Source organism: Pseudophryne corroboree, chromosome 5, assembly GCF_028390025.1.
Source record: "Pseudophryne corroboree isolate aPseCor3 chromosome 5, aPseCor3.hap2, whole genome shotgun sequence".
Classification (NCBI taxonomy): domain Eukaryota; kingdom Metazoa; phylum Chordata; class Amphibia; order Anura; family Myobatrachidae; genus Pseudophryne; species Pseudophryne corroboree.
Genome location: NC_086448.1, coordinates 679,790,018 through 679,815,940, shown reverse-complemented (window position 1 = coordinate 679,815,940; position 25,923 = coordinate 679,790,018).

Here is a 25,923-nt window from a genome sequence, read left to right as displayed (position 1 = left end):
GGAGGTACACATTACGGGAATAGCACACAGTGGGGGGAAAGTACCGTGTAAGAAGAAAGAGAAGAGAAAGACACATTTGCAGGAAAAAAACTGTACTAACATTATTTTGTGAAAAAGATAAATGTCCTGGTCTCATGAGAGCAGTGCGGGTGGGTGTGAGAATGTGGGGTGCACACTAATGTCCAATGGAACTGACCCAGCAAAGTATGGTCCTGATGCGCACGTCCCTCAGTTCCCAGCTGAGCTTGGGGGGTAGTCCCGGGGGCAGTCATGATGTTCTTGGACACAGAAGAAGTAGGCATTGGTCCTGGTGTTCTCATGGCAGAGGTGAGGAGAGGCCACATAATGCTCCAGATTTCTTTCTTGATGCTGTTCAATGTTTGTTCAACTGTTTTTTTAACTGTTCATTTTCAAAACGCTTAGAGAAGGAACGCTTTGAGTATTGGAACGCACAGCTGACATGCACAGCTGTGCATGGTTGAAGTTACAGATATACTATGGGAAATTGACCCAACTACAGCTGAGGCAAATGTTCCACTAATCAAAGGTGTTACATTACACAGTGATTGACTAAACAAACACCAGCCCAGTGAGCCTTAATTAAATATGCAGCACTGACCAAGCTTTGAAACGCAGGTTTTTTACATTACAAACAAAAGCAAAAATCACAAAACTGTCTAACAAATGATTTGTACATACATTTGAAATATGAATGTTTTGCATAGGTGCAGATAGCAATAGCCAGATTACATGGGGAGATTTGTACATACATTTGAAATATGAATGTTTTGCATAGGTGCAGATAGCAATAGCCAGATTACATGGGGAGATTTGTACATACATTTGAAATATGAATGTTTTGCATAGGTGCAGATAGCAATAGCCAGATTACATGGGGAGATTTGTACATACATTTGAAATATGAATGTTTTGCATAGGTGCAGATAGCAATAGCCAGATTACATGGGGAGATTTGTACATACATTTGAAATATGAATGTTTTGCATAGGTGCAGATAGCAATAGCCAGATTACATGGGGAGATTTGTACATACATTTGAAATATGAATGTTTTGCATAGGTGCAGATAGCAATAGCCAGATTACATGGGGAGATTTGTACATACATTTGAAATATGAATGTTTTGCATAGGTGCAGATAGCAATAGCCAGATTACATGGGGAGATTTGTACATACATTTGAAATATGAATGTTTTGCATAGGTGCAGATAGCAATAGCCAGATTACATGGGGAGATTTGTACATACATTTGAAATATGAATGTTTTGCATAGGTGCAGATAGCAATAGCCAGATTACATGGGGAGATTTGTACATACATTTGAAATATGAATGTTTTGCATAGGTGCAGATAGCAATAGCCAGATTACATGGGGAGATTTGTACATACCTGAGGATGAGAAGAAAAAGGAGATGGTTAAGGTTATGCCTATGCCAGTGGCATAACTAGGGTCAATGGCACCCAGTACAAATTTAAAATGTTGCCCCTCGAAAACGAAATCACCCCCCTATCTAAAGAGGAGAGAGGAACACAGGCACTCACATGTAACAGGGAGAAGTTAGCACAGGTACTCACATGTCATGTGGAGATGGAAGAACATGTACTGATATGCAATGGGAGAAGGAAACACAGGTACATCTAAAGGGGAGAAAGAAGCTCAGGTACTCAAATGTAATGGAGAAGGATACTCAGGTAATCACATGTAATGGAAGCAAAGGTGCTCACATGTAACAGGAAGAAGGAAACACTGGGACTCACATGTAATGGGGGAGAAAGAAGCACAGGTACTCACATGTAATGGGGAGAAGGAAACACAGGTGCTCACATGTAATGGGGAGAAAGAAGCACAGGTACTCACATGTAATGGGGAGAAGGAAACACAGGTGCTCATGGGGAGAAGGAAGCACAGGTGCTCACATGTAATGGGGAGAAGGAAACAAAGGCACTCACATGTCACAGGGAGAATGAAGCACAGGTACTCCCATGTAATAAGTAGGAGGAAACATAGGTGCTCACATGTAATTGGGAGAAGGAAGCACAGGTGCTCACATGTAATGGGGAGAAGGAAACAAAGGTACTCACATGTAACAGGGAGAATGAAGCACAAGTACTCCCATGTAATAAGGAGGAGGAAACATAGGTACTCACATGTAATGGGGAGAAGGAAGCACACCGGGTACTCACATGTAACAAGGAGAGCGGGGTTTGTTTCTGCATCCTGGGTGCAACGGATAGTGGGGGTCATTCCAAGTTGATCACTCGCTAGCTATTTTTTTGCAGCACTGCGATCAGATAGTCGCCGCCTATGGGGGAGTGTATTTTTGCTTTGCAAGTGTGCGAACGATTGTGCAGCCCAGCGGTACAAAAACAGTTTGTGCAGTTTCTGAATAGGTCTGAACTTACTCAGCCGCTGCGATCACTTCATCCTGTCCGGTCCCTGGAATTGACGTCAGATACCCGCACTGCAAATGCTTGGACATGCCTGTGTTTTTCCAACCACTCCCTGAAAATGGTCAGTTGACACCCATAAAGGCCTTCTTCCTGTCAATCTTCTTGCGATCAGCTGTGCGAATGGATTCCTCATTAAATCCATTGCTCAGCACCGATCCGCTTTGTACCCGTACAATGCACCAGCGCATTGCGGTGCATACGCATGTGCAGTTTTGCCGAGTTTTGACCCGCAAAAAAATAGCTAGCATGCGATCAGGTCGGAATGACCCCAATGGCTGGTGGCACCGCTGTGTATTAGTGAGGCCAGGTCAGGGATGGATTGGCCATAGGGCTCACCAGGAATATTCCTGGCGGGCTGATGTGTCTGTGGGGCCTACTGTATATGGTGTGTTGTCATATGGCCCCACCCCCCACATAACAGGCAGCCCACCACACTCAGTACACTGCATTGTCCCCATTCATTCTGCTATACCATCTCTGCCATACGCAACTCTGCCATCCAGTGGCGCTGCCATTGCTACATGGTATGTTGCTACCCATGTTGTGCCACTTCTACAAAATTTTATAAGGCCAGTTTCAGTTCCTAATCCACCCCTGGTCTCAGACAAAACTGCACCAAAAGATGCAAGGAAGGCCGCAATTGAGTACAATCAGGCCCTATAAGGAGGGATCCTGCCCACCTCAATAGAACCCATTCCCTCATCAGACTGCTTCCCCATTAGGGCTACTTCCATAAATTTCCCAGGCTGGTTTCTATCCAAATCCATCCCTGGGCCAGGCCCAGTCCATTCCTGAATGGAAGAAACTTTACTGGTAACACATGCCCCGGATTCCCCACCCTTGTTACGGCACTGCACTATGCTTTCTCTATGTTCTTATGGGATGTAAGCATACACATTTGTTACTCATAACATACTGTAAACCTGGCACATACTGTACACCAGGAATGTAAACTGGACGCATATTGAAAATGCTGTGACTGAACTTATGCATGGAAATGTCCTTTTCCAAGAGTGCATCTGTTCCTGCTGAACAAATGCATCCAACTTTACATGGGCCCCAGACACTGTACATTAGTGGTAACAGAAAAAGTTCCAGCTTTAATTATAGTATCAAGCCCTTCACTTATAGTCTTATTATTTGTGTACAAATGGTGAATTCAGTGAATAAATTCTATGTTACTTTTTGGATTACTGGTAACAGATACTGTACAGTACATTGCTTGTAGCATCATTCACAGAGGGGTTAGAGACAGAGGTATCCTTAGTCTCTATGGATATGCTGCTAGTTGCAAATATGTCATGTATTTCTAAACTATTTCATTCAATATTTTTTGTGTAATTTTTCTGTTTTGCTTTATATTTGGAAAGCTACTGTACATAAAGAAAAAAAACGAAACAAATAGCTCTCTATCTGATATCGCAGATTACTTCCAATACTTGCCTGTTTTACAGTGGTAAAACTCTCTTTAGACATGTAATAATGATATTGCTATCTTAGCATAGCTTAAATAGATGCACCTGCGTGAGAACAAGACAAATTAAATGAAATAAGATGCCAGCTGTACTACAGTATACAGTGCATCCGGAAAGTATTCACAGTGCTTCACTTTTTCCACATTTTGTTATGTTACAGTTTTATTCCAAAATGGAATAAATTCATTTTTTCCCTCAAAATTCTACACACAATACCATGACAACATGAAAAAAAGTTTTATTTCAAATTTATTAAAAATAAAAAATGAAGAAATCACATGTACATAAAGTATTCACAGCCTTTGCGCAATACTTTGTTCATGCAACTCTAGCAGCAATTACAGCCTCAAGTGTTTTTAAATATGATGCCACATGCTTGGCACACCTATCTTTGGGCAGTTTCACCTATTCCTCTTTGCAGCACCTCTCAAGCTCCATCAGGTTGGATGGGAAGCATCAGTGCATAGCCATTTTCAGATCTCTCCATAGATGTTCAATCAGATTCAAGTCTGGGCTCTGGCTGGGCCACTCAAAGACATTCACAGAGTTGTCCTGAAGCCACTCCTTTGATATCTTGGCTGCACGCTTAGGGTCATTGTCCTGTTGAAAGATGAAGGTCAAGAGCGCTCAGGAGCAGGTTTTCATCCAGGATGTCTCTGTATATTGCTGCATTCTTCTTTCCCTCTATACTGACTAGTGTCCCAGTTCTTGCCACTGCAAAACATCCCCACAGTATGATTTTGCCACCACCATGCTTTACTGTAGGGATAGTATTGGCCTGGTGATGAGTGGTGCCTGGTTTCCTCCAAACATGATGCCAGGCAAACAGTTCAACCTTTGTCTCATCAGACCAGATAATTTTGTTTCTTATGGCCTGAGAGTCCTTCAGGTGCATTTTGGCAAACTCCAGGTGGACTGCCATGTGCTTTTTACTAAAGAGTGGCTTCCAACTGGCCATTCTACCATACAGGCCTGATTAGTGGATTGCTGCAGAGATGGTTGTCCTTCTGGAAGGTTCTCCTCTCTCCACAGAGGAATGCTGTAGCTCTGGCAGAGTGACCATTGAGTTCTTGGTTACCTACCTGACTGGGGCCCTTTTTCCCCAATTGCTTAGTTTAGACAGCTGGACAGCTCTAGAAAGAGTCCTGGTGGTTACAAACTTCTTTCATTTACGGATGATGGAGGCCACTCTGCTCATTGGGACCAAGGCAGCAGATTTTTTTCTGTACCCTTCCCCAGATACTGTATGTGCCTTGAGACAATCCTGTCTCTGATGTCTACATACCATTTGTTTGACTTCATGCTTGGTTTGTGCTCAGACATGCACTGTCAACTGTGGGACCTTTATGTAGACAGGTGTGTGCCTTTCCAAATCATGTCCAATCAACTGAATTTACCACAGAGGGACTCCAATAAAGCTGTAGGGACATCTCAAGGATGAGCAGTGGAACCAGGATGCACCTGAGCTCAATTTTGAGCTTCATGGCAAATGCTGTGAATACTTATGTACATGTGATTTCTTAGTTTCTTATTTTTAATAAATTTGCAAAAATCTCAAAAACACTTTTTTCACGTTGTCATTATGGGGTATTGTGTGTAGAATTTTTGAGGGAAAAATGAATTTATTCCAGTTCGGAATAAGACTGTAACATAACAAAATATGGAAAAAGTGAGGCGTTGTGATGCACTGTATGTACACACACTGTCAATGCATTGAGGTAGAGGTGCAGGGGTTGGATAATATTTTTGTTCCCAGTATGCAGAGCAAACTAACATTATTATAACCCATGTTTGCCAAAACTGTTACATTGATGATAAAACATCTGATTGCTAATAAGAAATATTTTCTCAATCTGCACAGGTCCACTCCTAAAACGATCTAGTTTATATTATACCAGGTCTTTTTTCACCTTTCCCTCACAATCTAACTGGAGCTGGTGGTGGAAGGTTAATAGAAAAATAATCAATACCTTTTTCACATTAATGGCAGACTGTAACTATGCGTGTGTTAAAGTAAATGCATTTCAAATCAAATTCAATGACATCTAACTATGTAATATGCATTGAGGAGCAAGCACAGATGGCAGATCTGGTTTAGACTTGATAACTTTCCCTACATTTGCAAAAAAGATAATTATTCCCTCTATTTAAAACAAAGTACAGTAAGGAAATAGTGATGCAAGGCTACCGATACTTATGGTAGAAACTGGAATGCCAATATTAAACACGTCAAGTGTACAGTAAGTAAAGCAAAAAAATAAGCAACTGGGCAAACCATGTTGCACTGCAGGTGGGGCAGATGTAACATGTGCAGGGAAAGTTAGATTTGGGTGGGGTGTGTTCAAACTGAAATCTAAATTGCAGTGTACAAATAAAGCTGTCAAACATTGTGGACTACAAGCAAAAGCAGCCAGTATTTACCCTGCACAGAAAAAAATCTAACCCACCGAAATCTAAATTTCTCTGTACATATTACATCAGCTCCACCTGCAGTGCAATATGGTTTTGCCCAGTTGCTTGTTTTTTTGCTTTACTAACAAATATGAACCAGGCCCTCAGTGGCTTTAAGATTGTCTGTCTAATTCAAGTACAAACTTCTGACTGCAGACAGATCTTGCGATTTTTAGAAAACTGAGCAATTGTCTTGGCCTGCATATGCAGTTCAGAGCAAGTAGGAGTGGTACAGCTCTCCATTGTATTGTCACTTGCAGTTGAGTGGATGTTACTGGGCAGCAATGGACCAGCTAGGATAAGGTTGTGTTGATGGAATTGCAGGTTATTCAGTGCCATCATTTGTCAATGGAAGGATGGGGTTTGGGCAATTTCATGAATAAAGGCTTAAATTTGTTTCAGAACATGGAAAACAGCCGTAATTGTCACCACTTTATGTTCAACTATGAATCAGGCCATTGTGTTAACCATGCAGTTTTATATAATCACATTTAAACTAGAGATGAGCGGGTTCAGTTCCTCGAGATCCGAACCCCCCCAAACTTCACCTATTTTACACGGTTCTGAGACAGCCTCGGATCTTCCCGCCTTGCTCGGTTAACCCGAACGCGCCCGAACGTCATCATCCCGCTGTCGGATTCTCGCGAGATTCATATTCTATATAAAGAGCTGCGCATTGCCGCCATTTTCACTCGTGCATTGGAGATTGAATGGAGAGGACGTGGCTGCCTTCTCTACCTGAAAAGCTCCGTAATCTGTGCTCAGTGTGCTGCAAATATCTGTGCTCAGTGTGCTGCAAATATCTGTGCTCAGTGTGCTTCATTTTGGTGACCAACAGTATATAGTTGTACAGTACATGATTAGGCCATTGCTGTAGTATCTTGCAGCTCAGTGTCACTGCAAGTATCCATTCCATATCTGTGCTGCATTTTGTGAGCAGTATATATAGTATTATTACAGTGCAGCATTTTGGTGACCAACAGTATATAGTTGTACAGTACATTAGGCCATTGCTGTAGTATCTTGCAGCTCTGTGTCACTGCAAGTATCCATTCCATATCTGTGCTGCATTTTTGTGAGCAGTATATATAGTATTACAGTGCAGCATTTTGGTGACCAACAGTATATAGTTGTACAGTACAGTAGGCCATTGCTGTATCTTGCAGCTCTGTATCACTGCAAGTATCCATTCCATATCTGTGCTGCATTATTGTGAGCAGTATATAGTAGGACAGTGCAGCATTTTGGTGACCAGCAGTATACATATATAGTACAGTACAGTAGGCCATTGCTGTATCTTGCAGCTCTGTTTCACTTCTAGTATCCTGATCAGTGCTCAATATCTGCTGCATTGTTGTGACCAGTATGTATACTGTACTGTGCGACGTGTGTTATACACCTGATGATTATACATCCTGTAATCTGTACTGAGCGATGTGTGAGATACACCTGGGTATTATACACCCCATATACTGTACTGTGTGGTGTGTGAGATACACCTGGGGATTATACACCCTATATTATTATTATTATTATTATTATTATTATTATCCTTTATTTATATGGTGCCACAAGGGTTCTGCAGTGCCCAATTACAGAGTACATAAATAATCAAACAAGAAAACAGCAACTTACAGTTGATGACAGTATAGGACAAGTACAGGGTAAATACACATAGTTACCTCAGCAGATGACACTGGAATAAGTATCAGGTGGCAGAAGACTGCTGGATGTGGTACAGTTGAATATTATTAAAGTAAGACAAAGGATAAGCACATGAGGGAAGAGGTCCCTGCTCGTGAGAGCTTACAATCTAAAGGGGAGGGGTAGACAGACATGGGTGACACAGATGGGGTACATAGAGAATGTGGAACAGAGAGTTAGGATGAGATTTGGCTGGGTTTGGTGAAGAAGTGGACCCCCAGAAGGCACAAGTCAATACTTAACATTGCAACATTTTACTGGGCTATGCAGGAGAAAATTAAAAATGGGGGGGGGAAAAATCGATAACTTCTACTGCTTTCAAAAAGGTCAATGGAAGCTTAAATAATGGACAACTACCTCATGATTATTGAATGGGAGAAAGGGAAAGAAGCAATTACCCATTTTCTAAACACTAATGACTATTCAGAAGATTTGAAATATTTTATTCTGGAATCGATAGATTTTATTCTTAAAAACAATTATTTTTATTTTAATGGATCCTACTACCTTCAAATAAGGGGAACCGCCATGGGCACCAGGTTTGCCCCCAGTTATGCCAATTTATGTATGGCCTATTGGGAGTCAGTTACCTTCCATAACATGGGGGCAGGCCTGGTTTGCTGGTGGCGGTTCATTGACAATGTTTTCTTTATCTGGCAGGGGGAAGAAGTGTCTCTTAATGAGTTTTGTGAGGATCTCAATCGGAACTGTTTTAATATTGCACTGACTTTTAATATAAGTAAAGAATTTTTAGCCTTTTTGGATTTAGTTATTTATATAGAAAATAACAAAATTTGCACAAAAACACATAGAAAACCCACGGACTCCAACTCTTACATCGAAATATCCAGTGAACATCATAAAAGATGGTTGGAAAATATTCCGTTGGGTCAATTTATGAGGTTAAAAAGAAATTGCACTAATGAGAGCACTTTAGAAGAGCAAACGGAGGATATGACTACACGCTTCCAACAGAAGGGCTACTCGAAACATCTTTTGGAAACGGCCAAACAAAAAGTACATACTATAGATAGAATAGAACTCCTAAAAGAGAAACCCAAACCCATTGAAAAGGATAATCATTATGAATGGGCCTATATTACTAAATATGGGGCCCATCATAAGAAGGTTGAGGGTATCATAAGAAAGAATTGGATAATCCTAAAAGATGACCCTATTCTGTGTGATATTATATCCGATCAACCTAGGTTCATATATAAGAAAGCCTCCTCTCTGAAAAATATTTTGGTAAAAAGTAGTCTGCAAGAAAAAGGGGCCAGTGAACGGAGTATTGGGTTCCATCGTTGTGGAATGTGCCTTATGTGCAGATCCACCACAAAGAATGGAATAGAAAGGAAAACTACAGAGTTTGAAGTACATGGAAAGAAATATAGAATAAAAGAATTTATTACTTGCCATTCACGTAATATAATCTACCTCATAGAATGTCATTGTGGAAAACTGTACATAGGCAAAACCACAAGATGCCTAAAAACAAGAATGGCAGAACACATCCATAATATTAAAAAGGGCCTCAATACTCATCCACTATCTGAACATTTCTCTTTGGTTCATGATAAGTGTGAAAAAGGAATAAAAAGATTTCTAGGCATCCAACAGATTAGAAGTAATTGGAAATGCAGAAATACAGAAACCAAATTGGCACAGAGTGAAATGAGGTGGATTTTTAATTTGAATACTCTTACACCAGAAGGGCATAATTCAGACTTTGAACTGAAATGGTTTTTAGAATGAATTTTATTGGGCTGTATTTTTATTGGGCTGTATTTTTATTCTACCATCTCATAGCTTTTTAGGGTTTTTATGATTCTGCTTCATTGTCCTAATGATTGTTTTTTTTATCTCCTCCCTTTTCTTTTTGAGTTAAAATACTGGAATAAGAATATCTACTGCCATTCGAATGCCTATCTCCCAGTAATTAGGGATGGACTGGCCTGGAATATAAAGTACAGCTAAGATGGGTTGAGGAGATATGGCACCACTCTTATATATTTATCTTTTAAGTGATGTCACCATCAAGCAAAATCGAAAGGTCAAGAATACTGCCTTTTATGCCAAAAAGTATTACAAAAGATGGCCACTTTGTGGATTGAAATGGTAAAACATTTGGCCTACTTCCTGGAATCCCATAATGGAAGCTTTTTCTCTAAGATGGCCGCTGCGTGGAACGCAGAGGTGGAATGCAATCGTCACTTCCGGCCATGAAGAACGGAAGTAAAAGGCCGGACTTTCCATTCATACAATATAGTCGGAACATGTGACCGGAGCTTTCTCTTTAAGATGGCCGCTGCATGGAACGCATCGGTGAGACGCACGCGTCACTTCCGGCTACTGAAAGCGGAAGTAAAGACTGTCTTATTCGTTTGTGACACTTTCTTTTAAGACTGTGTGTTTAAAATTAATCGTCAGTGCAAATGATTTTTTTGGGGATAAAATGTACTGTATGTTCCTCATTGGATGTGAAAATAGAAAGGGCTTTTATTTATGAAATGCAAACGGAAGTGTTAAATGAACCGCATGCGTCACTTTCGGTAGACCTAATCCGGAAGTCAGGGGAGCTTAATTGGCTAACTAATTTAATTTAAGTGGGTATAAATATCTGTTGTGTGGGGGTCCATGTTATCCAAGCTTGAAAAAGGAGAATTGTCTCCGAAACACGTCGTTTGGACGACACGGACACCTTTATTTGCATTGCCTGATTCCCTACTCTACCTCCAAATGGAATAAGTCTCTTTGCGGTGGTGCCACGCAAATTCCACCGGGATCGGATTGCCTTTTCCATAAAAAAGGCTCTCTGCCCACCACAAATCCTACAGAGGGTGAGATTCTATTGGGATTGGCCTATTATTGCTTCATGTGCTATTTTTATTTGTGGTCTGTTATCCTTTTATGTATTAAAGTATTGTGTTTTTATCTAAAACACTGTTTCAAGCATCTTTGTTACAAGGGCGCCTATGCACACATCCATCTCTTTGTGACTTGTATCTTGTATGGTGGGATGTGGTGTTCCCTCAGTGATGTGTGACGGCTGCCTATGGTAACATTTGTTGCGCACTTCAGAAATATTTTCTTGTTTGTTTACCTCATGGTAGCCAGATACAGTATACCAAACAGTACTTAGCAGAGTTAGGAATGAGTGCTTATGAAATACAGTAACATTTTGTCATAATATTTCAGAAACTGCATGGCTGGTCTCTTGCACTCTTTTGGTCTAATACACCACCTGCTTTAGGATTTATATTCAAAAACATTTTGTTTCCATAATCCCAAAAACGTCAGTCTTCTTGGAAAGTGGTTTGTTCCTTTGTAAGGGAAAGAGAACAAACGTTCTCAAACAATGGTTTCTCAATTTCTTTTTCCTCTGGGAAGGGACTGTTGATTCGCAGGAATATCTGAGCATTTCTGTAATCAGAAAGCAGCGATTTACTACAAATGTTTACGAATAATTCCAGTGATTTTGTCATTTTCTTCCAGTGATTTGGACCAATAATACCACTGATTAGAACGAATAATTCCAGTGATTTTGTCATTTTCTTCCAGTGATTTGGACCAATATTACTATTGATTAGAACAAATAATTCCAGTGATTTTGTCACTTTCTTCCAGTGATTTGGACCAATAATACCATTGATTAGAATGAATAATTCCAGTGATTTTGTCATTTTCTTCCAGTGATTTGGACCAATAATACCATTGATTAGAACGAATAATTCCAGTGATTTTGTCATTTTCTTCCAGTGATTTGGACCAATAATACCATTGATTAGAACAAATAATTCCTGTGATATTGAGGTGTTTGTGTCGCTTAGCTTAGCCATCCAGCGACCACAGTGCACCTCTTTTTCTCTTTTCTTTGCATCATGTGCTGTTTGGGGCCAATTTTTTTTAAGTGCCATCCTGTCTGACACTACAGTGCCTCTCCTAGATGGGCCAGGTGTTTGTGCCACCCTCTTGGGTCGCTTTGCTTAGTCATCCAGCGACCTCGGTGCAAATTTTAGGACTAAAAATAGTATTGTGAGGTGTGAGGTGTTTAGAATAGACTGGAAATGAGTGGAAATTGTGGTTATTGAGGTTAATAATACTATAGGATCAAAATTACCCCCACATTCTATGATTTATGCTGTTTTTGAGGGGTTTTTGAAAAAAAACACCCGAATCCGACAAAAAAATTTCAGGGAGGTTTTGCCAAAATGCGTCCGAATCCAAAACACGGCCGCGGAACCGAATCCAAAACCAAAACACAAAACCCGAAAAATTTCCGGTGCACATCTCTAATTTAAACATGTTTCTACCAAATAAGACTGCGTACTTTATGTGCATTGTTACAGGCAACTAACTTGTGTGAGTGCTTCTTGTTCCATTTCTGTGCATTTGTCACTTGAACACACATTTAATGGCTTATTACATAAACGTGCCATTCATATGTGTTTAAACATGCATTAAAAAATAAATAACAAATGACAGTTGTTCTGTAGCATTACTCACACACAATATTCTAATGTAAAGAAAAAGTTGTGAATAGCGGCAGTACAGTAAACCATTTTGTGTACATACCCAGAACATGATCTTTGATTTCAGCATACTGCTTCTCTGTAATCTGTTCTACTCTGAAATGGAAAATGGCACTCAATGTTGTTTATTCATAAAATGTAACACAGAATTTAGTTCTACAGGCCTAATTCAGATCTTGCAGAAAGAAAAAGTACAATCTCACTTTGCGCTCAATGTCCCAGAAATCCGGATTTGTCCCAGTGGACAGGTGTATTCCAATCAATATGAAAAGAAAAATAAGAAACACAACATAGTGTAATACTGCAATAAAGATGAATCTTTCACCGCTGTGTGACACGGAGAATGGAGGTGTTGGTATAGTCCCAGATAGAAAGTTCATGTATCCACCTCCTTTCCAAAGGCACCCAAAATGGTGTACAGGAATTATAGCGATGAACCCTTACATGTATGCTTACTTCTGTAAGGCATGTTGAAGGCACATAAAGGTTTCTTTTTACGATCTTTTTAGCGCTCCTCACACAAGCAGATGAACCCCGATATCCCTCGTGACAAATCAGAGCCAGAGATAAAATCCAATTAGGACAAGAACACTCTTTTTATTTTCAGAGTAGAATAAAAAAGGGTAAACAAAATAGCCGTACCATATGGGGAAGGCAATGATGGTATTCAGCTGATAGCAATAGACCCGGATATCATATTGTTATTTATTCCCCACTATGGATAGGCTGATCTGTAACCCACCAAATGCACTGTGTCGACGCGTTTCGACGCTATGCAGCGTCTTTTTCAAGATTCACAGTGTATAATCACTATAAACATGAATACAAATTGTAATTAAAATTTCGCCACAATACAACAACATTTCATATATAATTTGCAATTTATACAAACACTTAGAAGCACTGTCCACAATGTGGCAATTATTATTCCAAGTGTCAAAGATTTCTCTTCATTATAAACCTAAATAGCAGATTTACAACATCAATCAAAAAGTTACATACCCCTGGAATTCAGCGTGTCTTGTCTGATCAGCTAAGAAACAAACATGCCCTGGAGCTGTGTATTTAAATAGACAGAAGCCTGATTGGTGCAAATTTAATCCACCAATCTGGACTAAGTGGAAGGATGATTGACATACTCATCAGCCAATGAAAGTTCTCCCAAACAGCACAGCTGTTGGATATGCTGGACTTAGATTGTGAATCATGTGACTCGCGGGTGATGTCCTCCTCCCGCGGTCACATGTTCACCGTAGATCACGTGACTGACCTCAATGACGCGTCACCGCATAATCTGCAGCACATCGCGCCATCACACCCGCCGGTCCCCCAATCCACATGCCCCGCGGGCAGCCCCACACAAAGTGTGCAGTCACGATTGTGTACCGCACGCTACGGCAGTCCCATCACAACTCCGTCAGCATGCCGTGATCGCGCAATATCTGACAGATGACGTCATCATCACATGGCCACAAGCCTCCTTACCATAGGCTAATAATAGTTTGTCACATGACCTCTGCATAAGACTGTTCGATCAAGTGATGGTGATAAGACAGCACAGCTGCCAACCTCACAATCTAAACACATACAATTTAAAACTAACAACAAGAAAATTCATATAATATCAATATCACGTTATAAAAACCACCTAATCTCAAAATCGTGGTTTAAACCACGTGGTTTAAGACTGTTAAAATCATATATGTTTTTCATTTTTAGCCCTAGCCAACCTGTTGTCTCTATCTCTGGTCCTCCAATCATTTTTAATCCATTTTATGGCACAAAAACTCTTTAAACCTTTGAAGGAATTCTCGTGTTTCTCTTTAAAATGTAAAGAAAAAGGATGGCTTTCATTGCCCTTTAAGATGTTTCTGACATGTTCTGCCCATCTAATTTTGACCTGTCATTTTGTTTTGCCTATTCAAGAAAAAATAAATAAGAATTTACTTACCGATAATTCTATTTCTCATAGTCCGTAGTGGATGCTGGGGACTCCGTAAGGACCATGGGGAATAGCGGCTCCGCAGGAGACTGGGCACATCTAAAGAAAGCTTTAGGACTATCTGGTGTGCACTGGCTCCTCCCCCTATGACCCTCCTCCAAGCCTCAGTTAGGATACTGTGCCCGGACGAGCGTACACAATAAGGAAGGATTTTGAATCCCGGGTAAGACTCATACCAGCCACACCAATCACACCGTATAACCTGTGATCTGAACCCAGTTAACAGCATGATAACAGAGGAGCCTCTGAAAGATGGCTCACAACAATAATAACCCGATTTTTGTAACAATAACTATGTACAAGTATTGCAGACAATCCGCACTTGGGATGGGCGCCCAGCATCCACTACGGACTATGAGAAATAGAATTATCGGTAAGTAAATTCTTATTTTCTCTAACGTCCTAAGTGGATGCTGGGGACTCCGTAAGGACCATGGGGATTATACCAAAGCTCCCAAACGGGCGGGAGAGTGCGGATGACTCTGCAGCACCAAATGAGAGAACTCCAGGTCCTCCTCAGCCAGGATATCAATTTTGTAGAATTTTACAAACGTATTTGCTCCTGACCAAGTAGCTGCTCGGCAAAGTTGTAAAGCCGAGACCCCTCGGGCAGCCGCCCAAGATGAGCCCACCTTCCTTGTGGAGTGGGCATTTACAGATTTTTGGCTGTGGCAGGCCTGCCACAGAATGTGCAAGCTGAATTGTACTACAAATCCAACGAGCAATAGTCTGCTTAGAAGCAGGAGCACCCAGCTTGTTGGGTGCACACAGGATAAACAGCGAGTCAGATTTCCTGACTCCAGCCGTCCTGGAAACATATATTTTCAGGGCACTGACAACGTCTAGCAACTTGGAGGCCTCCAAGTCCCTAGTAGCCGCAGGCACCACCAATAGGTTGGTTCAGGTGAGACGCTGAAACCACCTTGGGGAGAAACTGAGGACGAGTCCTCAATTCCGCCCTGTCCGAATGGAAAATCAGATAAGGGCTTTTTCAGGATAAAGCCGCCAATTCTGACACGCGCCTGGCCCAGGCCAGGGCCAACAGCATGACCACTTTCCATGTGAGATATTTTAACTCCACAGATTTAAGTGGTTCAAACCAATGTGACTTTTGGAACCCAAAACTACATTGAGATCCCAAAGTGCCACTGGAGGCACAAAAGGAGGCTGTATATGCAGTACCCCTTTTACAAACGTCTGAACTTCAGGGACTGAAGCTAGTTCTTTTTGGAAGAAAATTGACAGGGCCGAAATTTGAACCTTAATGGACCCCAATTTCAGGCCCATAGACACTCCTGTTTGCAGGAAATGTAGGAATCGACCCAGTTGAATTTCCTCCATCGGGCCTTACTGGCCTCGCACCACGCAACATATTTTCGCCAATTGCGGTGATAATGTTTTTGCGGTTACATCCTTCCTGGCTTTGATCAGGATAGGGATGACTTCATCCGGAATGCCTTTTTTCCTTCAGGATCCGGCGTTCAACCGCCATGCCGTCAAACGCAGCCGCGGTAAGTCTTGGAACAGACAGGGTCCTTGCTGGAGCAGGTCCCTTCTTAGAGGTAGAGGCCACGGATCCTCCGTGAGCATCTCTTGAAGTTCCGGTTACCAAGTCCTTCTTGGCCAATCCGGAACCACGAATATAGTGCTTACTCCTCTCCATCTTATCAATCTCAGTACCTTGGGTATGAGAGGCAGAGGAGGGAACACATACCCTGACTGGTACACCCACGGTGTTACCAGAGCGTCTACAGCTTATTGCCTGAGGGTCCCTGGACCTGGCGCAATACCTGTCGAGTTTTTAATCATGTGGAAGACTTCTGGGTGAAGTCCCTACTCTCCCGGGTGGAGGTCGTGCTGAGGAAGTCTGCTTCCCAGTTGTCCACTCCCGGAATGAATACTGCTGACAGTGCTATCACATGATTTTCCGCCCAGCGAAGAATCCTTGCAGCTTCTGCCATTGCCCTCCTGCTTCTTGTGCCACCCTGTCTGTTTACGTGGGTGACTGCCGTGATGTTGTCCGACTGGATCAACACCGGCTGACCTTGAAGCAGAGGTCTTGCTAAGCTTAGAGCATTGTAAATGTCCCTTAGCTTCAGGATATTTATGTGAAGTGATGTCTCCAGGCTTGACCATAAGCCCTGGATATTCCTTCCCTGTGTGACTGCTCCCCAGCCTCGCAGGCTGGCATCCGTGGTCACCAGGACCCAGTCCTGAATGCCGAATCTGCGGCCCTCTATAAGATGAGCACTCTGCAACCACCACAGGAGGGACACCTTGTCCTTGGTGACAGGGTTATCCGCTGATGCATCTGAAGATGCGATCCGGACCATTTGTCCAGCAGGTCCCACTGGAAAGTTCTTGCGTGGAATCTGCCGAATGGGATTGCTTCGTAGGAAGCCACCAATTTACCCAGAACCCTTGTGCATTGATGCACTGAGACTTGGCTCGGTTTTAGGAGGTTCCTGACTAGCTCGGATAACTCCCTGGCTTTCTCCTCCGGGAGAAACACCTTTTTCTGGACTGTGTCCAGGATCATCCCTAGGAACAGAAGACACGTCGTCGGAACCAGGTGCGATTTTGGAATATTGAGAATCCAATCGTGCTGCCGCAACACTACCTGAGATAGTGCTACACCGACCTCCAACTGTTCCCTGGATCTTACCCTTATCAGGGAATTGTCCAAGGAAGGGATAACTAAAATTCACTTCCTTCGAAGGAATATCATCATTTCGGCCATTACCTTGGTAAAGACCCGGGGTGCCGTGTACCATCCATACGGCAGCGTCTGAACTGATAGTGACAGTTCTGTACCATAAACCTGAGGTACCCTTGGTGAGAAGGGTAAATTTTGACATGACATCATGTAGTCCCCTTCTTCCAGGTTCGCAATCACTGCTCTGAGTGACTCAATCTTGAATTTGAACCTCTGTACGTAAGTGTTCAAAGATTTTAGATTTAGAATCGGTCTCACCGAGCCGTCCGGCTTCGGTACCACAACAGTGTGGAATAATACCCCGTTCCCTGTTGCAGGAGGGGTATCTTGATTATCACCTGCTGGGAATACAGCTTGTGAATGGCTTCCAAAACTGTCTCCCTGTCAGAAGGAGACATCGGTAAAGCCGACTTTAGGAAACGGCGAGGGGGAGACGTCTCGAATTCTAATTTGTACCCCTGAGATATCACCTGAAGGATCCAGGGGTTTACTTGCGAGTGAGCCCACTGCGCGCTGAAATTCATTGAGACGGGCCCCCCACCATGCCTGATTCTGCTTGTAAAGCCCCAGCGTATACTGAGGGCTTGGCAGAGGCGGGAGAGGGTTTCTGTTCCTGGGAACTGGCTGATTTCTGCAGCCTTTTTCCTCTCCCTCTGTCACGAGGCAGAAATGAGGAACCTTTTGCCCGCTTGTCCACGAAAAGACTGCGCCTGATAATACGGCGTCTTCTCATGTTGAGAGGCGACCTGGGGTACAAACGTGGAATTCCCAGCTGTTGCCGTGGCCACCAGGTCTGAAAGACCGACCCCAAATAACTCCTCCCTTAATAAAGCAATACTTCCAAATGCCGTTTGGAATACGCATCACCTGACCACTGACGTGTCCATAACCCTCTACTGGTAGAAATGGACAACGCGCTTAGACTTGATGCCAGTCGGCAAATATTCCGCTGTGCATCACGCATATATAAAAATGCATCTTTTAAATGCTCTATAGGCAAAAATATACTGTCCCTATCTAGGGTATCAATATTTTCAGTCAGGGAATCCGACCACGCCAACCCAGCACTGCACATCCATTGCTGGTCGCAGTATAACACCAGTATGTGTGTAAATACCTTTTAGGATACCCTCCTGCTTTCTATCAGCAGGATCCTTAAGGGCGGCCATCTCAGGCGAAGGTAGAGCCCTTACAAGCGTGTGAGCGCTTTATCCCCCCTAGGGGGTGTTTCCCAACGCACCCTAACCTCTGGCGGGAAAGGATATAATGCCAATAACAGTTTAGAAATGATCCGTTGTTATCGGGGGAAACCCACGCATCATCACACACCTCATTTAATTTCTCAGATTCAGGAAAACTACAGGTAGTTTTTCCTCACCGAACATAATACCCCTTTTTTTGGTGGTACTCGTATTATCAGAAATGTGTAAAACATTTTTCATTGCCTCAATCATGTAACGTGTGGCCCTACTGGAAGTCACATTCGTCTCTTCACCGTCGACACTGGAGTCAGTATCCGTGTCGGCGTCTATATCTGCCATCTGAGGTAACGGGCGCTTTAGAGCCCCTGACGGCCTATGAGACGTCTGGACAGGCACAAGCTGAGTAGCCGGCTGTCTCATGTCAACCACTGTCTTTTATACAGAGCTGACACTGTCACGTAATTCCTTCCAACAGTTCATCCACTCAGGTGTCGACCCCCTAGGGGGTGACATCACTATTACAGGCAATCTGCTCCGTCTCCACATCATTTTTCTCCTCATACATGTCGACACAAAAGTACCGACATACAGCACACACACAGGGAATGCTCTGATAGAGGACAGGACCCCACTAGCCCTTTGGGGAGACAGAGGGAGAGTTTGCCAGCACACACCAGAGCGCTATATATATACAGGGATAACCTTATATAAGTGTTTTTCCCCTTATAGCTGCTGTATAGTTAATACTGCGCCCAATTAGTGCCCCCCTCTCTTTTTTTAACCCTTTCTGTAGTGTAGTGACTGCAGGGGAGAGACAGGGAGCTTCCCTCCAACGGAGCTGTGAGGGAAAATGGCGCCAGTGTGCTGAGGAGATAGGCTCCGCCCCTTTTTCACGGACTTTTCTCCTGCTTTTTTATGGATTCTGGCAGGGGTTAAATGCATCCATATAGCCCAGGAGCTATATGTGATGCATTTTTTTTGCCATCCAAGGTGTTTTTATTGCGTCTCAGGGCGCCCCCCCAGCGCCCTGCACCCTCAGTGACCGAAGTGTGAAGTGTGCTGAGAGCAATGGCACACAGCTGCAGTGCTGTGCGCTACCTTGTTGAAGACAGGACGTCTTCTGCCGCCGATTTTCCGGACCTCTTCTGCATTCTGGCTCTGTAAGGGGGCCGGCGGCGCGGCTCTGGGACCCATCCAAGCTGGGCCTGTGATCGTCCCTCTGGAGCTAATGTCCAGTAGCCTAAGAAGCCCAATCCACTCTGCACGCAGGTGAGTTCGCTTCTTCTCCCCTTAGTCCCTCGATGCAGTGAGCCTGTTGCCAGCAGGTCTCACTGAAAATAAAAAACCTAATCTAAAACTTTCACTAAGAAGCTCAGGAGAGCCCCTACTGTGCACCCTTCTCGTTCGGGCACAGAGATCTAACTGAGGCTTGGAGGAGGGTCATAGGGGGAGGAGCCAGTGCACACCAGATAGTCCTAAAGCTTTCTTTAGATGTGCCCAGTCTCCTGCGGAGCCGCTATTCCCCATGGTCCTTACGGAGTCCCCAGCATCCACTTAGGACGTTAGAGAAAGAGAGTTGTACCTCGCGCCCTTATAGCAGCTTTGCACTAAAACCCTTTGGAAACACCACTTTCAAAATACATATATGTTACAAGAAAATAGAGTAGTGCACAAGCGCTCCTAATCCTAAAAAATAGAAGGAATTTCTTCCCCTTTCCAATTTTTACAGGATAATCCTCAATATTAGATGTTCAATGTTCTCTGGGCAGTTCGCACCTCCAAACTGACCTCCTTTCAAATGATAGTACACATATAAAGGTATCTTTTCACACTATTTCCGATAATCTTCTTTCTCTATAGTCCCTCTATCTCTCCTTAGAGACGCTCACCTCATATATGAGCCCTATATGTTCTGAAAGGTTTCTTTAAGATCTTCATATATCACACCATATCCACCATAATCTGAAGGCACCCTCTCCCTTATTATGACGCTCACCTTAGGGTATGTCCCTATGTTCCTTGAAAGGTTTCTTTTGTTGTCACCTTCGCTGGATAGGTAATAGGGATGAACCTTTCTCCAAACCCAAATGTTCAATTTCCGTACATACGGGTAGGTACCATACGTCCACAATTGCAAGTTGTAAGGTTTAATAAAAAAATTCACATACAATAAAGACGAAAAACATTAAAAGTACACCCAAAAAAGGCTGTCTGGATTTGTCCCTCTATACTCCCCTTGAAACCGATGGGGAAAATTCTCCCCCCAAAAAAATAAATTTTTTGGCTCCTAATGCCTCGGTCCTGGATCGGGAGATCAAGAATGGAAGACAAACCTTTTGACCAGGGTTAAAATAGATAAAAACCAACACGTTTCGAAAAAAATCCTTCCTCAGGGCATATTGTGGGACCTACCCAGTCGGCCTTTTAAACCCAACTGAGCTTCCCTCCCATTTTCCAAACCAATCAGACAATAATGATACAGATATCTATCAAAGACATAATGCTGGTACTTCAACTTCCTACTACTACTTTCTTGGAGATGAATACATAATTACTTCCATTTCATATATCAAATCGACACAGGAAAGTAAAGTAAAAATACATTTTCCCATTAATTGGTATTACGTAATCTCCATCCTGGAGTGTCCATAATGAAGTCTCAATTGATTTTACATAAGTGAGTTCTCTCCAGTCCGGATTTCACATCCACATGATCACGCTGCTTTTTTGTATGTTATTGCGGGCCGTCATTCCGGTTCCGGCTCAACGGAAGTTGCGTGCATCTCCGTGGAATTGTATGTCCCAGCTGGTCCTCTACTAACGATGACGTGTTTCCTGCACGTTGTCATGGGAGCCACATCGCCAAACGATACCTCCCTGCACTCGTAGCCATGGAAACCATTACACCACGTCGGCTTTTCTCTGCACTGACGTGTTTCCGGCTGGGTGAACCGCAAACAGGAAGTCCCATGGAACGCATGAACCGTTCCCCACACTTCCCTTAAAATTGTTCCGCAAAATCAAGGATTCTAGTTTATCTAATCTTTCCTGTTACATCGACCATATTTTACAGCCGATTGTTATGCTGGACTTAGATTGTGAATCATGTGACTCGCGGGTGACGTCCTCTTCCCGCGGTCACATGTTCACCTTAGATCACGTGACTGACCTCAATGACGCGTCACCGCATAATCTGCGGCACATCGCGCCATCACACCCACCAGTCCCCCAATCCACATGACCCGCGGGCAGCCCCACACAAAGTGTGCAGTCGCGATCGTGTACCGCACGCTACGGCAGTCCCATCACGACTCCGTCAGCATGCCGTGATCATGCGATATCTGATAGATGACGTCATCATCACATGGCCACAAGCCTCCTTACCAGAGGCTAATAATTCAGATCTGTTCGATCGCTAGCGTTTTTCAATGCGCAGTGATCAGGTAACTACTGTGCATGCGTATGCACTGCAATGTGCCGGCGCGCTGTACGGTTACAAATCGGATCGTTGTTGTGCACTGGTTCTAGCAAAGAAACCATTCGCACAGTCGTTCGCAAGGAGATTGACAGGAAGAGGGCGTTTGTGGGTGGCAACTGACCGTTTTCTGGAAATGGTTGTAAAAATGCAGGCGTGTCAAAACGTTTGCAGGACGGGTGTCTGACGTCAATTCCGGGCTCGAATAGGCTGAAGTGATCAGGCGGGGGAGTAAGGTCAGAGCTACTCAGAAACTGCACAAACTGTTTTTGTACAGGGCGGCTGCACATGCGATCGCACAGATGCACAGCTAAAATACACTCCCCTATAGGCGGTGACTATCTGATCGCAGTGCTGCAAAAAATAGCTAGCGAGCAATCAGATCTGAATTAGGCCCTACATTCTTACTGCTCCCGCTATAACTTTTTAACATACACTGTACATTAGCTGAATTAACAAAATGACACCCCAAAATGTGATGTTTTGGACTTTTTAACTTCAGAATACTGAATATATTTTTAAAACAGTACAACACAAGGTACCTACCTTAGGCTGGGTACACACTAGGATGACCGGCAATCGGGCTAATGGTCACTTTATTACACTGCACTGGGTCACACACGATATCTTCCAGCCAACCGGAAGATATCGTATGCGACCCTTGGGAGCGCTCAATCATGGGTATACATTAGACGATCAGCACTATTTGTCATTCTGATACAGCAAATCATGCCAATATCATCTAAGTGTGTACCCAGCCTTAGACATGTATTCAAAAGACAAAAAAGTATAGAAAATGATTCAAAAAGCATATAATAAAAGCCATTCAACTAAAGTGTATGCCTTTAAGTTCTCTAATTAATGCTATCATAAATATCCAATAGAGAGACAACAACAAGAGTTGAAGCCTGTACTATTTAGACAAATCCTGTTCTACACATAGGCGTTTCTATAATGGGTGCAATGTGTGCAGTGCACATGGGCCCCTGGGTCCAGGAAGGGTCCAGACTACACACACTGCACCCATTTTTAACACTTACCTTTCCGGAGTCCAGCGTCCGGCGCTGCATTCGCTGTAAAAATCGCCACCAAAATGGCCACTGCACATGCGCAGTAGGGATTTTGGTCTCTGGAACATGGTGGGCGCCATGGTTCCGGAGACCTGCGCATGTGCAGTAGACTCTAGCACAATGCCGGAGTCTACTGCGACGTACAGAGGAGGGGGCCCACCCGGAGGTACACACGGGCCCCCTCCTCTGTTAAAAAGCCCCTGGTTCTACGCAAATATGACTACAATGTTCTGTCATGAGGAATGATCAAAATCTGCACTAGTATGCTGTCCAAAGTTAGCAGATACTTATTCATGATGACTTACTGTAGCAAACCTTTTATTTCACTTATACAATTACTTTGTTGTTAGCGTCTGTACCAATGCATTTTTGTATCCTCGGCTCCCTTGTTTTTAATACAGGTTGAGTATCCCTTATCCAAAATGCTTGGGACCAGAGGTATTTTGGATATCAGATTTTTCTGTATTCTGGAATAATTGCATACCATAATGTGATATCATGGTGATGGGACCCAAATCTAAGCACAGAATGCATTTATGTTTCATAAACACCTTATACACACAGCCTGAAGGTCATTTTAACCAATATTTTTAATAACTTTGTTCATTAAACAAAGTGTGTCTACATTCACACAATTCATTTATGTTTCCTATACACCTTATAAACACAGCCTGAAGGTCATTTAATACAATATTTTTAACAACTTTGTGTATTAAACAAAGTTTGTGTACATTGAGTCATCAAAAAACAAAGGTTTCACTATCTCACTCTCACTCAAAAAAGTCCGTATTTTGGAATATTCCATATTTCGGAATATTTGGATATGGAATACTCAACCTGTATATGCATTCAACGCATATCCCAAAATATCTTCTGAATATCACCAAAAAATGTGGTACCGAGGAAAATCTCAATTTACTGTACAAGTAAATGAAAAGAAAAATATTTGCCCTTTTATTTTAGTACTGGGAATTAAATAAGGCTAGATTTCGTAGTAGTCCAAGTTTGTGGGAATGCAAGAGGACAGAAAATACCACATAAGAAAAGACAAAACAATATGGAACAAAATAACTTCTAAAATAATAGCACAAAACAATAGCATCCAAGAGTTTATATTTTGAATCAATGTTTCCATAGTTTCAAAATAAACTGTGCAGAAAGAATCAAACTCTTCAGTTTGTTTCTTAAGCTATGAATTGCGACTTTGTTGAAAGTACATACACCAATGAGAACACCCCAGTAGGATAATATCTCATAAAACTGTTTTTCAGTAAAATTGCTAGCATATTTTTTAGATTAAGTCAAGCAGAATTTTACAAAATAGAGTACAAGTAATGGAATTACATTGTAATGAATACAAAAATTGAAGTAAATCAATATAACTAACAGTTTTAATATTATATATAAAGGGGAGTACATCATATTTAATAGCAATCCTACATTTTTATTATCTAATTTATTTGGTGTATCCTACAAGAGAGTCTTAACGGCCTGCACACACAGGTTTGGTCCGCCATCTTCAAGCTTTCATCTTAAACATATCATGTAATGCTCTTTGATAAAGCTTCCATACCAAAGCAAAACGAGCAACACATCAGTGAATGGGGTTCATCTGTTATTTCTGCAAACATATATCTCCATGGTTGTGCTGGTAGTTATTCATCTGGTCCACCTAACAGTATTACAAGACTGGTCAACATGCATTTGTTTCCTTCGGCAGCTGTACAAGTGCAGCATCTGCCTTCACCCTCTGGGCAGTGTGCTCTACACTAGCCAGGCTTTCAGAGGAAGGGTAATTAGGACTGCACACGTACAGATTTAAGATCCTCAACAAAGCAGCACCTCAGCAATACTGGTTCTACTGGTAATTATTCTCCTTATTAAAAACTGGATCGCTGCTTTGAGTTGACATTAAATTTATATGCTGAGTAAATACATCTTTCAACCAGCCCACCGGGTTTGCCAGTAGAGATATATCAATATGTTTTGTTACAAGAGCAAAGATTTAATTATGCATGTTTAATGATTTATAATTCTAATTAGTTTTTTTTCTATTGATTATATGTATATAGCATTTTATACCTTTTTATGATAGTCATTAATGAAATACTTTTTCATTTTTTGTTTTGATTGTTTGTTCTGACATGTCAAGACTTTTAAGAGTGCAGTGCTATCAGTAGATTAATCATATTGCATACTTTTTTTGAAATTGAGCTTCGACAGGCTCTAGCAGGCGACTGTATGTATTAGTTATTGGATATTGTATTGGATTAACTGTTTTGCATTATTAGTGCCTGAATTTTGGGGTGTTGTTTTCAATACACCTCAAGAATAATGTGTTTTGAAAATTTGTTTGCAAATATGAGCCTGGAAAACATCCTCCACATTTAATTAGCTTGCTAAACAAACACTCCCTCCCCACATAGCAGCTTACCCAATATATCCTACAAAAGTGCATCATCTGAAAGGCCTGCACACACAGGCTTGGTTTGCCATCTACAAGCCTGCATATTAAGCATATCATCTAAAGCATGTAGTTGAAATGAGAGTTTGAAATAGATTTGGACTATGGCTGACTTATTTTATTTTTAACATGTTTTAACCACTTACTAACCACATTACCCGCTAGCCTCCTATTGTATCTTCTCATCCCCTCCCTAGGCAGGTGTGGTATGGCTGACCAGCGGTCAGGAGACTGCCGGTAAGCATACCGATGCCGGGATACCGGCAGCATGCCGACGCTGGGATCCCAGCAGGGAAGGGTGAGTGCAGCAAGCCCCTTATAGCTTGCTGAGCTCGCCATGCTGAGGGCTCGGTGGTGACCT